Source organism: Pyxicephalus adspersus, chromosome 4 (genome assembly GCF_032062135.1).
Source record: "Pyxicephalus adspersus chromosome 4, UCB_Pads_2.0, whole genome shotgun sequence".
NCBI lineage: Eukaryota > Metazoa > Chordata > Amphibia > Anura > Pyxicephalidae > Pyxicephalus > Pyxicephalus adspersus.
Genome location: NC_092861.1, coordinates 73,328,481 through 73,342,242, shown reverse-complemented (window position 1 = coordinate 73,342,242; position 13,762 = coordinate 73,328,481). Strand labels below are relative to the sequence as shown.

General features: G+C 41.8%; 1 long non-coding RNA gene across 2 annotated transcripts; it reads right to left on the bottom strand.

The window, feature by feature from the left end:
* Window positions 1-2,027: 2,027 nt before the first annotated feature.
* Window positions 2,028-13,729, bottom strand: LOC140328786 (uncharacterized). 2 transcript variants are annotated; one of them, XR_011920352.1, is made up of 3 exons: window positions 10,771-13,729; window positions 7,575-10,713; window positions 2,028-3,061 (listed from the first exon to the last, which is right to left on the bottom strand). It is a non-coding gene; the product is annotated as an uncharacterized lncRNA (long non-coding RNA). The 2 variants fall into 2 exon arrangements; XR_011920351.1 differs by having other exon boundaries at window positions 7,575-13,729.
* Window positions 13,730-13,762: the final 33 nt, after the last annotated feature.

The following is a 13,762-nucleotide window of genomic DNA, read 5'->3' as shown; positions in this document are numbered from 1 at the left end:
ATATATATATATATATATATATATATATATATATATAGAACTCTAGCTATACATAAAAAAGTTACCTTCTGTGATGGCTCCCCCACTGTCCTAGCTACATACATGTACAATCATCCACTGATAAGTGCTGATGGACTGCCTAGTACAGCCACAGTACACATGAGTTCAGTGCTACAACATTTGTATGCCCCTTGTCCAATCACTGGCCATTTACAGAATTTTTGCAAATATACAACAGTTGCATCTGAACCACAAGACTTCTAGAACAATGTGATGGGGGTGATGATTTGGACCGGGTTTACAGCCACTATACTATTCAATATTATACTCTCCTGTATGTCAAATGTGATGTCATCACTTGGCTGTAATTGGATAATGATCCCAAGCACAACAGCAAATGTACAACAAAATGACTAAAAATTTTAATTAATTTAAAAATTTGAAATTAAATTTAAGGTGTTGCAACGGTGCAGTCAAAGTCCTGACCCCAACTCAATTAAAATGCAGTTTCTTTTTCTTACTGTACAAGTACTGTTTGACAAGTAATGAGCCTCAACCATAAAGACAAAATCTAGGAACTTTATTTTCTATACTTTTTCAATATTATCTCCATGAAGCAGAATGCACCTTTCAGATCTTTCTTTTAAGGCGTTTATACCCTTTTTAAAGAACGCAACATCTTGGCCCTCAAAGAAGTCCTCAGCAGCCTTGATGACATCATCCTCAGAGTCAAATTTCTTCCCTTTTAGGTATTTCTTTAAAATTCCAAATAGATAATAGTCCGATGGCGTCATATCTGGTGAATAATGTGGGTGTTCTAACAATTCAAAGCTGCATTCTTGAATTGTGGCTATTGCAACAGCTGACTTGAGTGCTGGCGCATTGTCTTGATGAAACAAAATGCCTTTTGTCAACTTTCCTCGTCTTTTCATCTTCAATTTCATCTTTACCTTTCTTATTAATGTGGAATAATAAGTCCCTGTGATTGTTTGACCCTTTTCAAGAAAGTCAATCATCACTACACCATGAATGTACCAGAAGACGGAAGCCGTGACCTTCATTGAGGACTTTGTGATCCTTGCCTTCTTTGGGGTAGGAGAACCTTTGTGTTTGTTAAGAATGCTGTTTTGTCTCTGGATCAATATAATGGATCCAAGTCTCATCCATTGTCATGATTTTTTTTCAAAATTGCTCATTTTTGTTGAAGTGCATCTCAACTATTCTCTCTTTTGGTCAGGAGTCCGAAGTTTCGGAATCCATCTTGAAGAAAGTTTCCTCATTTCAACTTCTTCTGTAGGAATGTGGTAAACTCTTTCATTTGAATTCCCCACATTCTTAGCAATGCTTCTGATGGTCAGACTTCTGTCTTGGAGGACAATATTGTGAACTCATTTCCTGGGTTATGACAACTTTGGGTGCTCCAGGCCTTTCTTTATCACAAAAGCTTTTTCAACCTTGTTTGATCTCGTCGACCCATCTTTTGACAGTGGAAAAAGAAGGAGGATCTTCTTTTAACACTTCTTGCACCTCTTTTTGGATTACCTTAGTGTTTAAGCTCTTTAAGTGAAGGAATTTGATGACCGCTCTGTAATTTTTATTGTTTATATGTATTTTTTGTCCCCAGAGATGGCCTTCTTCATCAACTTCTTATGTTACGAGATATGCCTCTCAATGTATGTGGATGCATGTGACTGTGGTAAGTATAGCCTCCTGGTTTATTCCTCTGCTGGTGACAAGTATTCATCTACAATTAAAAATGAGAGATTATAATTGCTGATTGGGGTTTCTAACATCCCTACTGTAACTGTAAGAGAAGCTGGGGCATAGCTGTTGGTAAAAAGAAATTCACAAAAAATACCAGTAACCTTGTACAAGATTTCCTGCACACATTGCATTGTTGATGTTTTATTAGTATGGGTTGCAGGCAGAGAAACATTGAGAATAAGATTGTATGCTTTATATGTCATTGTCTCCACACTAGCAATAAGATATTTTTGTGTTCTATAACATCACAGAGATATGCCAGATTTTGTGTGTTTTAAGATTGTTTATTTAACAACTATAAATCATAAACTTTGAACAAGATCTCAAAACAAGCAGACACCTGATATCCAAAATACCCAGAACAGAAGGGTACTCTAAGAAAGTAAACAAGAGCTGAATAAGTCAAATGGATTTCAAAATATGTGTACTGACATACAATCTAGACAGTAAAAATAACTGCATGCATGCAAGTGAAATCATCAGATACATATGTGAGTTAGCCAATCTACACCCTTACTTTTTCTGCAAGATAGAAAATGTCCTGAAATCCTAGAAAATTAGAACCTACCTAAGGAATACCGTTAGGATTTACATTACTGTGTCATCACTGGACCACCATCGTGGTCCAACAAGTAGTTGCTGAGTTGAAATATTGCCTGAATAAACATTACAACTGTTAGAATTCAGGTTTGAATTCTACAACTTGATGTTGATGTTCTAAGTATAATGCAAGTTTTATACACTAGATGGCAGTGTTCTGTGTATGTTGATGTGTTGTTAAAGAAATAAAGTTTTGTTAGTTCAGGCTTCATCCCTGTGGAAAGTACAGTGAAGACTGCCTATTTGTTGTGCCACAGCAAGTTATTATTCTAACAACAACAAATACCCCTATTTAATGTATAGCGCTGCGTAATATGTTGGCACTATATAAATCAGTTTATTAATAATACTAATAACAATAATTACCTTGGAATAAAGATGGTTGATGGCATAGTCAGGTGTAGTACTGACATTTAGGTAGGAGGTCATAAAACCCTGTGTTACACATTACTTACAATTAATGCAATTAACATGAAGACAATATCAAATATCCGCATAATAAGGCCAAATGCTCAAAATATTCTGCAAGGCCACATGCTAAAAAATTCAATATAAACCCTTTTTTTTCAAGATGTTTAAGTTTAACTTTTGGCTCCGTGGTTAGCACTCTGGCCTTTGCAGCACTAGGTCACAGGTTTGTATGCTTGCCAGGAGTTTGTATGTTCTCCCTGTGTCTGTCTGGGTTTCCTCCCACATCCTAAAAAAAAAACCCATGAAGTTAGGGTATTTGGCTTTTCCTCAGAAATTGTCCTTAAACTACATCAATGAGATATCATTGTGAGAGGGACAGTTGGTGATATGTAAATGGACTTTGTAAAGCGCTTCAAAAAATGTTGGTGCTATAAAAAAAACTGGCTGCTAATAATAAATTAAAATTGCTTACTTTGATTTTACCGCACCTAGCCAACTTCTCACAGTGTGCATCGGAAGCTGCGGCAAGTCAGATCCTGTTTAGGTAGCCCTTTCCCCCCCAGCAGGCCCGAACTGACCCACTGGAGGATCCTGCTACACACCCCTTTATTAAGCACTGATCCTAAACGGTAGTAGTAAAACTGTAGTATAATTAGGTTGCCTGGGCTGTGCATGAGCTTCCCAACCCCAGCCAGCAATGTCACAGTATGAGCATGTGTCTGCGATGACATAATGTCATGTGGGCCAACACAGCATAACTAAGTAATGTAACAGTCATTGACATCTGCTGCCTGCAGTCTGCCCATGGCCAACCTGCTCTTGCTCAACTATAAAAAGCTGGGAGCTGTGGAGGAGATCAATTGCAGGCTGTGTGTGCAGGCTGGGGTTATACTGAGACACAAAGTAGCACCTACCTTATACACTGTAATTAGCCTATGCCTGGGCTGCACCTTGATCTTGACATTGCATGTTACAATTAACTAATCAAAGTAAGTAACTAACTAATCAAATGTATACATTTAGCACAGTATAAAAACCGTTAACCTTTTCTCTATGAACGTATTTACATAAATAATAATGTCTAAGTAAATGTCAATAAACAATTGTCACTATCATGAGTTTTAAACTATAAAAAAGAGAATTAGGATATTTGTGCATCTGATAGAACTATGGGCAAGCCTAATGTACTGTATGTTCAGATTAGTCCAGAGGTCACATCCTTTGAGACAATGTGGAAAAACATAAGATGTAGGTGAAAAGGTTATTTCTTGGTATGAGGCAAAAGCCTTGTATTTAGTATATATAATGATTCCTTCTAATATAAAATCATATAGTCCATATCACAATGTTACGCAGCTGGGGCCTATTATTGCAGCCTCTGTCAACATGAGATGTGGGGTTTATTATTGCAGACTCTGACTGGGGGCTAAACAGCCGCTAACAATATCTCCATTCAACCTCTATTGCCCTGGTATTGCCTGTGGTTACAGCCAATTGAAGGCACGTGCTTCCAATTAGCTGTAACCGCAAAGTTCCCACGGTCCGGGAATCCCACAATGACATTATGATTCATAATGTCATTGTAGGATAACCTGTAAAAAATAAAAAAAACGAGTTAAAAAAAAACACACAAATTAAATTCATTTAAGATTAATTTTAATTCCCCAAATTTTTGCAGTCCAATCCCGTGTTTTTCAGGTCGGGTCTATCCAAATTCGAACAGCCATATTCAGGTCGAATATAAGGACAACCCGAATTCGAACACCAACACTTCTGGGGACCCCCAATGATTTATGTGAACTTCTGTACTGTGTACGCATAGTGCTATGCTCGTGTACTTAATTTGGTGATTACTAATGTCACAAAGTGTGTCGCTCCTATGAAAAGCTAAGTCCTTCAAACATTCCTGTTTTGAATGAAGTAGTCTGTTTTCAGAATAAAGGGTAAGAAAGGCTCCCTAGACTAAGACAACTGGGAATGGTGAAGCAAGAGAATCATATTGGGTTTTACTATTGACCAATCAAAGAATTTAGAATTTTGCTTATTTTACTAATTTTAAGCAGAGATATGTTTTCTATACTACCCTGACATACTAACCAGTGTTATATGCCCTGCCTGAAATGTGGTTCTATATACGATGGCCATACTTTATCTGATATGTCCAATAAACAGATTAGAAGTAGCAACAACCATGGCTTGTACCAGAGTTATGGGAAAGTAACCTGTGATGAAAAATGAGAAAAAATGAGAAATAGATGAAAACTGGATGACATCCTATCCTATGACTATGGCAGATGCAAACCTCATCCCAGTCTTTACTGCATAAAAAAAGGATTAGCCATTCAGCCTTGATACTGCTGTATATTTTGTCATCAAGACTTTATATAGGCCTGGAATATTAGACAATGAAATAAATGGTCAAAATAGTTGCACTACAACTAACTTACTTGCATGTTTGCTGCTTCTACGGTACTTGCAGTGATCATTTAATGAAACTTTATAAATATTTAATGAGTACAGTTGAAGAGACCTTACCGGAATTTACTTAACTAAAATATATTTTCCTAACCAATCGCCAAGCATCAGAAGGAGGTGGGGGTGCTGTAGTTCGACAAAAAGCTCAGCAAAAGTGGGAACGCAGGTGGGCTAGAACCATGACAATTACAGTATCCTTGTATTACAATTCCTCGTCATATTCGAAATGCTCCTACTTTCTGCTCATTTAAAAGAGCACTCAAAACCCATTTCTCCAAACTGGCCTACCCGTTTTCTTCTGTCTTTTGAAACCCTCACTACTTCCCACCACTCCATATATCCCCTCCTATTGTGTGTTACTTGCCCCACCTCCTAAATTGCAAGCTCTTTGGGGCAGGGTCCTCTCCTTCACTGTCACTGTCTGTATCTGTCTGTCATTTGCAACTCCTATACTATGTACAACACTGCGTAATATGTTGGCTCCATATAAATCCTGTTTTTTATTATTATTATTAATAATAATAATAATAATAATAATAATACTTATTCCGAGGGGCAATAATATGATTAAATGTGACTAAACACACAGATAATGAGAGACAGTGTTTTCATAATAGTCTAGAACAGCAGTAGCCAACCGGTGGTCTGCGGGAGAATTTTGGTGGTTTGCGGCTCTGGCCGGTGCCCCCCCTGCGGGGTAAAAAAAGGGACACTTCGGGGAAAACGCGCTGGCCAGAGCCACGGGACCACATCCCCCGTACAAATCCCAGGCTCGGGGAAGTGGCAGGCTGTGTCCCTTGACACAACCCGCCCAGTCTCCCATCGCAGGCTAAGATCTGCGATGGGAAAGTGGGCGGGGTTATAGCATCATGTGGTCACTTAGGGGGGTGGTTTCTCCCTTTTTAAATGACACCCGGTTCCCTGCGCATACGCGGTCTGAAGCCGGAATTTTAGTGGTCCTTGTGACTGAAAAGGTTGGCGACCACTTGTCTAGAAATTTAATGAATAAACACCAAATAGTTCACAGAGAATTAGCTTGCAATCTGTTAGCTTTCCAGGTTGTAATGACTACTTTATGGAGCGGTAAAAGGTTTGTTTGATTTCACTAATATTAGGAGGTGATTGAAGAATGGAGAAATGTTTTACTTCGAGGAGAGGTGGATCTTCATCAGTGAATTAGAAAGCAAAATGTCATAGCTGCTCTAAAAATATTATAAGTTGAAATCAGGAAGGTCAAGTCAGTCTTTCTAGGTCATTAGGTATAGGTGGATAGTTTATGTCTGGGTTGGGAGGGTCTTGTTATTACAAATGGGGAGAGATTTTGAGTCTGATTGTATGGAGAAGGATTTACAGTAGTGCTTGTGAACCTTCAAAATTAGAAGAATGAAGGGGATGTTGTGGCAAAAATCAAAAGTCCTGACCTTAGGCCAATTAGTGAATTAATGCTGTGAAAAGACTTAAAGCCAGGGATGTGAGAAAACCCCCCAACATCCAAAAGCTGACATGAGAACAGCAGGAAGAAAGAAGATGGCAGTGCTGGAGAAATTGCGAGCTTTGGGAAGAAGAGGGAAGTGGAGCCAGTGTGGGACTCTCTAGGATGGGTTTGTGGACGGACTGAGGGCTTGTCATCACTAAATGTAAAGGAAATTTCCGCCCTAACTTCCAATAAATATTGTGAACATTCCTTGTTTTGGACGGAATTATTCCCAAATTTTGGCATAGATCAGGTGTCTGAAGGTTACACATAAGAACATATGTGGAGGGGTAATTGGCCAAATTTAATCCAACTGCTTCTCGGTTTTGACAGAGCACTCAAACCCATTTTTTCAAACTTGCCTACCTATCTTCTTCTATCTTTTGAAACCCTCACTACTTCCCATCACTACCTTCCATAACTGTTACTTCCCCCACCTCCTAGATTGTTATCTCTTTGGGGCAGGGTCCTCTCCTGTTCTTGTGTCACTGTCTGTATTTGTCTGTCATTTGCAACCGCTATTTTAGGTACAGCGCTGCGTAATATGTTGGCGCTATATAAATCGTGTTTATTGATAACACTGCATCACAAAAAAAAAATATTGTCTGCTACTTGGTCTAATCTATGTGTCATACTAAATTAAGTGCACTGAATCTAAATCTGAATCTGATTCTGCCTAGGACGTCAAGATCTTAAGTTAATTACGCGTATAGACACAATTAGCTGCATTCTTTCGTTTCACAATTACTATGTAATCTCTATACAAAACTAACTTTTGCCTCATAGCTCAATGACATTACAAAAACATAGTTTTATGTTGCAACAACATATACAATTACACATAATTCACCTTGAGTCCTTGTTCAACACATATGTAAACAGAAATGTTTCAGGCACTTGCTTTTGCGTCTGTGTCTCTCCGCGGTTTTCCGTTGCAGAAACCAGCAGTAGTCCCCCATCATGTTGGGTTTGCACCGGCCTTGATATCGTTTCCATAACAGAAATGTCCTGGTTGTGGTCATCACGTCTGTTCCACAGGCACAGAAAGCACATATACTGTATTTTGTAAATCCCAATTACAGGTCAAGAAGGAATGCCACCATCTTCAGGTCACCACAAACGGTCCATTTGTGTTCTGAATAGTTAATCAATTTAAAAATGATCTCTAAGCAAGAGGAACAGAAGGTTTTTGTTACATTTATGCAGCAATACAGCTTTCAAACTTGCTTTGCTCGAGTCTATGAACAATATCCACTGCTCTGGTATGTATTCTGTAAACTCTGGGGATTAGCTCAGACCACAGCCAGCACACTTACCACCAAAAGGGTGTAACAGATACAAGACTTTATTGGGATAACTACAGAAGAAAACAGCTTTTTTTTCAGCAACCCAGCCGGGTATAAACAAAACAGAAAATGGCTTACTTCAGCCTAGTTTGGTAATTTTCCATAGTCCATCAGAACGTACCCACGATAAGGATGAGTCCAAGACAAGTATCTTCCCCAATCCCCAGCCTGGGGTTCCCACAGTCGATAAATAAAATGAAATCAAATCAGCATCAACAGCCTCCCATGTAACAGCAACACCACTTGATTCCCCACCAAACTGGTTTGCAGGCTACTTCCTGTAATTCTACTCCTCCCTCCCTTTTGCACACCTAAGCCTTTATGGGATCCCCCCATTCCTGCTGGGCAGGTGCAACTCCTGGTGTGTGACTCCATTCTCAGCACAGCAGTTTAAAGGGACCAGCTCCATATATGGGGGAAATGTACCTTCTGTCCAAGATCCCACCCTGCGATCCTGTCCATCATCCTGTCATCATCCTTATCCAAGCTAGAGGAGCGTGGTCAGAAATCAATCTGAATTTTCTCCCTAACAGGTAATAGCGGAGAGAGTCTAGTGCCAACTTGATCGCCAGGCACTACCGCTCTACTACCGTGTAATTTTTTTCAGCCCGTCAGTTTACTGCTTAGAAAAACTACGGGATGATCCTCTCCATTAATAACTTGGGACAGAACCGTCTCCAATCCTACGTATGAACCACAAATTTTTGTAAAAGATTGGGCGACACCAAAACAGGCACAGGCACGTCGGCACAGTGCCATTTAAAGATCCAGGAACACTTTTTCTGCATTCTCATTCCATTTAATCATTACTGACTTGCGGCCTTTGGTCAGATCAGAAAGGGGGGTTGCTATGGTTGAAAAATTGGTAACGAATCATTGGTAGTAGCCGACGATCTCTAAATAGGCTCAAACCTGTTTCTTGGTTAGGGGACGGGGTCAGTTCTGAATTGCTTCCGCCTTCTTCACCTGAGGTTTCACCAATCCCCTACCCACAATGTATCCTAGGTACTTTGCCTCCTCAAAACCAACTGCACATTTTTCAGGGTTTACCATGAACCCTACCTTTTCGAGATTATCCAGTACCGCCTGGACCTTCGGCAGGTGGGTCTTCCAGTCTTTGCTGAAAATTACGATAGCATCGAGATAGACCAATGCATATGCCTGATGGGGGGGGGGTAACAGCTTGTCTGTTGGAATTTGGCCAGGGCAGTCTGCAAGCCGAATGGCATCCTTTTATACCAGAAGTGACTGTCTGGCATGGAGAAAGCCGTTTTCACCTGGGCCTCTTTGGTCAAAGGTATCTGCCAATACCCCTTGGTCAAATCCAGCATGGTGATAAAGCGCGCAGGGCCTAATCTCTCTATTATCTCATACACTCAGGGCATTGGATACCCATCAAACCTCGATAACTCATTTAACTTCCGGAAGTCATTGCAAAATCGCAGGGTCCTGTTAGGCTTCGGCACCAACACGATGAGACATGACAACTCACTGTGATTTCTCAATGACCCCAAATTCTAACATCCTTGTTATCTCCTTGGACACAGTTTTCCTCCAGGCCTCCTGAATGCATTTTTTTCTGTCATTATATGTTCTATCAGATTGGTGAGCCCGGGTAATCCCGAAAACTTTGTTTTATTTCTCTGGAGGAATTCTTTTACCTGCTGACTTTGAGACTTAGAAAGGGTAGGGGCTATTTTAACACTATTAACCCCAACTTGGAGCACACCCCTGGCACTGGCCATGGCTGGAACTCGTTCTCTCTCTTTTTCAACCACTTCAAAAGGCCCCTGCCACCTGGCCAGGAATTTTCTTTCAGCAGTTGTTATCAACACAGCTACCCAGTCCCCCACCTGGAATTGTCTTAGCTTGGTCCCTCTATTGTACATTAGGCTTTGGGTCTTTTGGGCACTTGGGAGATGTTCCTTGACCAAGGGCATGACCGTGGCAACCTGTTCCTGTAACTGGGAAACAAGCTATACTACACTCGCTCGCCGCTGCCGCCCATGTACCAGTTCAAGCGGGGAAAATCTGTGGAACTTCTCAAATGGCAAAGAGAACGGCTGGGAATAGGCAGTCCCAATTTTTCTCATCTTTTTGAACAACCCTTTTCAACATTAATTTTAGTGTTTTATTAAACCTCTCTACCAAACCATCTGTCTGCAGGTGGTAGACAGAGGTTCGCAAATGTTTAATGTTCAATAGCTTGCATACATCTGTCATTACTTTGGACATAAAGGGAGTACACTAGTCTGTGAGGATTTCCCGGGGAAAACCTGTCCAGGTGAACATGTTAAACAATTTCCGAGCACTGGCCTTGGACGAGGTCTTTCTTAAAGGAATCGATTCTGGACAGCGAGTTGCATAATCTAGAATCACTAGGATGTATTGATGCCCCCTAGCTGACTTTAACAGGGGCCCCACAATATGCAAAGCTATTCACTCAAAGGGAATTTCAGTTATGGGTATTGGCACCAAGGGGTTATGGAAATGTGCCTTTGGCGCTGTTAGCTGGCACATTGGCCAGGAAGCGCAAAACCGTTTAACCTCTTCCTTAAATTCCTGGCCAGAAGAAACGGTTATTGATATGGGCTTTCATTTTTTCAGCCCCTAGGTGACCCCTATTACCTCATTATGAGCCATCTCCAGAATCATCCCCTTATACTGCTGGGGTACCAGCAACTGTTCGATTCTGGTAACCTGGTACAGTAAGTCTCTGTTAACCGCAAAACAGGGAAATCTTTCCTCAGCCCCGGGTTCTTGAGGCACTCCATCCACTATGGTAATCTGGTTTCTGACATTCACCAAAGTAGGGTCCCTCAACTGGGCAGTACCAAATTCCCTCTTCTTTTAAATCGGGATCGATGAGGCTAGAGGAAGATTCCCCCCCATCATCTACCGCCATAAACTGGAATGGGAACACTGCCCCCCCTCAGAGGACTGACCAAGCGTGGGATCAGTATGAACCCCCAACTTTTCTTTTAGGGAAATTTCTCCAGCAATGTTTTTCACCTGGTGGGGCTGTACCAGAATCTTTATCTGCCCAGTGATAGAGAGAGCCTCCTCTACCCACTTATTAGGCATTTTCCATTTCTCCCCCCACACATTCCAAAACAAAGGAAAGTCTGGCCCCAATATCACCTCACATGTCAGGTTTCTTAGCACCCTCATGAAGTGAGCACCGATCGTGCTGATCTCGACCGGCACGGTCGGGTATGTCTTAGTATCACCATGTATACACATTACAAAGAGAGGTTTTCGCCGAGATGTAGCCTCACCAACCACTTTAGCATGTACTAGAGTCACCATGCTACCTAAATCCAACAGGGCTTTGGCCGGGACCTGGTTCATCTGCACCCTGCATTTGAAACTATTGGGGCCTGTCTCGGGACTAGCAGTACACACTCCTTGAGTGTAGAAGGACCTCCTCCGCGAACCTCCACACTGCATGGGTTCCTCCTGCAGCGGACATTGGGCCCTAATGTGGGCGTAGGCTGAACACCGCTAGCACTGTACAGGGTCTCCTCTCCGAGGTGTGACGTCTTGGGGTTGGAACTCCTGCTGGAAAGACAGTGAACTTTTAGATGAGGTATCTCCAATTAAACACCGGCTGCGCCCTGACTGCAGTAGTAACTCCCAGAAGGGCAAGGATCCCTGTTTTGAGCCGGTCATAATTTGAGGAGTCCCTTGGGGTAAGGTCATTATAGGTCTTTTGGGGCTCCCCAGCCAGCAAGGGGTGATGAGGCCAGCCGATTTATCTCAGGGCCACCCTTCCCTTTCAGCAGTCCTCTCAAACGTTAATAGAAAGGTTTCAACATCATCTGTTGGTGTCAACTTTTGGAGGAAATGGCTGGCTGCCCTCATGGCCTGGTAGCTAGAGGCAACCCTCATGGTTTCTTGCCCCTTTGTTAGCCACTGCACAGTATCGGACAACATCCTTGATTGTGCCGCTGTAGATTCCCATAAGGCCACAGCATCAACAGTCTCCCATGTAACAGCAACACCACTTCTTTGCTTGATTCCCCACCAAGCTGGTTTGCAGGGTATTTCCTGCAATTCTACTCCTCGCTCCTCTTGCACACCAGACACACCTCTATGGGATTCCCCCCTTCCAACTGGGCAGTTGCAGCTCCTGGTGTGTGACTCCTTTCCTAACACACCAGTTTCACCAGCTCCAAATATTGGGAAAATGTACCTTCCGTCCAAGATCCCACCCTATGATCCTGTACAATTCACAACCTAACTTCATCATCAGACCACTCACGTCGCTACAGAAGCAAATGTTGTTTTCCACCTTGTAACTTTGTGTGACCATTATGAAAGTGAGAAGTTGTCATTCCTTTTGTAGCAAATTCCACTCCTTTAATGTGGAGGCTAACAGTTCAAACTTCTCTTTTGATGAAGACAGGTTACTTACTGAATCATCTAAATTTGATTGGCTTATAAAATGTGGCTTACCCTCTTCAAATTGGGGTTTATAACATTCATGAACATCAACATCATCCTCCTGTTCGTCATCTGACATGTCACGGTCAGTATCAACAGATGTAGGAGGGACTGGCATTGGATTCTCTGCATCATGTGGCACTGGCTTCAGAGCAGATTCACAATCATGATAGACTATTTTTGGCGTAGTCTTCTTAGAAAACCCAGCAATTTTTCTCATACAGAAGTAGCAGTCCAAGTGATGGTCTTTTGGCTTACGCCAAATCATGGGCACAGCAAAAGGCATTTTATTCCTTTTCCCATTCAACCATTGTGTTAGGCCAACGTAACACACCTGACAGCAGAGTTATGAGGTGCCCAGCTTTTATCCTGATCTCCAATTTCACATCCAAAGTAACATTTGTAGGCAAATCTCACCCTCTTGGTTAGGTTCTTGCGTTGATCACACGGGGTATATTTGCCACAAATGTAGCAAACATTATCCGGTTTAATAACATAGCTGCGTCTACTCACCTTTAGCTCAAAACAGACTCACTATGGCCTAGCTGTACTATCCAAAGAGATGTTTTCGCACTAGAGACAAGCCCTTGGTCTATCTCGCCTTATATAACTATTTCTGACCTCAGCTCACTAACTTGCTCAGACATGCCCTGCCGCTGCTGGAACATGCATGCCACCAGGGGGCGTGATTCAGCTGAGGCGGCAACAGGCATAGTGGTAGCTGCAACTGTTATAATGTTCCCATGTAAAAATACATTACCCAATTATCATTTGAACAGCTATAGCACGCCTATACCTGTACGTGATAGGCAAATTCTCACGTGTTATTCCCAGTGCATCCCAATATGTTATAACAGATAAACCAATCCGTCACCACAGGAATGTCAGAATGTTCATTGTTGATAAATAAAAAATCATCTGGATATAAACTGAGCTTGTCACACATGGGGCCAAACTAAAATCCAGTAATTAGATTAGGATTTGGCTCGATTACAGAGATGGCCTGGACATCTCACATTTGGTTCTATCAGTACGAAGAAATCTACTGTTTGAGATAACTTCTGTTACTTTATGAATATAAATGGTCAGCTGCTGCCCTGTTTGTACGCGGAGTACACCTATGAGGCACAATTAGAAGCTTTGCCTGTGTTCTGCCTACATGGCCAGGCTCAGTCTCCAATAATAAAAGCCTCGGCTAAGCAGCCCCCTCAGCAGGCGCCAAACACGTACAGCCCCACCATTTCTT